Raw genomic sequence first — 1,425 nt, 5'->3', positions numbered from 1 at the left:
AGAGACCGTCCTGTCCGGAGTGCTGCGAAGCTGCAAGTGCACTGCGGAGGAGGAGGAGGCGAGAGGAGAGACGAGAGGGGGGCACGTCTACCCTCCAGTTTATTACCCCGATACTCCTGCAGTAAGACAATACAACCTGCTCCTCTCTCTCTCTCTCTCTCTCTCTCCCCCCTCCCTCCCCCTTTTAATCTCACGTGAGGTCTGGCTCAAAGAAAAAGTGACATAAAAATGATTTACATTGATTGTAAAGGACCAGGATTAAAGCCCGACACTTATTTCTCCTTATTATATTCTAAGTGGCCAAAAGTATGAAGACACCCACACGTTTACATACTTTTGGTCTGGAGCTGTTTCTCATGTGTCTTTGTGGCAATGGTTTTGGGAAGACCCTGTTTCAACATGGTGGTCCCCCCCCCCTGCACACACAAAGCCAGCTCCATGAAACATGATTGTTCCAGTTGGGTGTGGGAGAAAGTGACAGGTCTACATGGACCAGGATCCCATCCAACACCTCTGGGATGAGCTGGTCTCGGTCTTGTCACCAAACATCACTGGTTGACCTAACAGCCAGTTACTTGTTTGACCAGCACCTCTGGGTGTGCTACATTAGACTGTCCACATACTTTTGGCCTAATGGTGTATATTCCTTCCCTCATCACCCAATTTATTTTGCAACGTTGACTCTGCGCCAAAGGCTGCAGTCGGCACTTTTGTTGTGCTGGATTGCATTATCTTGACTTGTGTTTCTAATAATTCCACAATTATGTAAACGAGGCAAAAACTAGAAATTACACATAATGCTCTCCAAAGCAAGACCACCGCAGAGTACAGCCTCAGAGCTTGGGAGGGAAACCTCAAGGACTGCAGGGATAACAGGTGTTTCTGTTTTTCTATCGAGACTCGTTTGCTCCCCACGTTCCCTGAATAATTTCTACAATCTCACTTTTTTAAATAAACGCCATGAAGTTATGTTTCGCGCAAAAACAAACAGGTGTGTGCCTTAGCTGATTACTGAGCAACATCAGAGTCATATTCCCCTCAGTCAATTTACATGGTGCAATATCATCATGCACCACAAGAGGGCGACTCACATCAGCAGCAGCTCAACAGTGAAGGATGAGGTTGTTGTTCCCCCCAAAGAGACGTCACATTCACTCCGGGATGTGAGAAGGCTTCATTTTCACTGGTCTCAGGTTTCATGTGTTACTGAATGGAACCTCGACACCCCGTATGTATTTACAGTTATCAAAACATGGCCCTTTAGATGCGTCCTGAGTCCTGGGACTGAACTGTGGATGTGTCTCCGGTGCGAGAAATATCACTGAAGCCTTTTTTTATTCATAAATCAACCTACTTTTCATTGCATCATGAATGAAATTCAGTATTCTTTTACATCCAATGGTCGTACCATACAGTATGTAGCAG

The sequence above is a fragment of the Eutrigla gurnardus genome (assembly GCF_963514095.1).
Source record: "Eutrigla gurnardus genome assembly, chromosome: 20".
Lineage (NCBI taxonomy): Eukaryota > Metazoa > Chordata > Actinopteri > Perciformes > Triglidae > Eutrigla > Eutrigla gurnardus.
Note: the sequence above shows the minus strand (reverse complement) of the source record.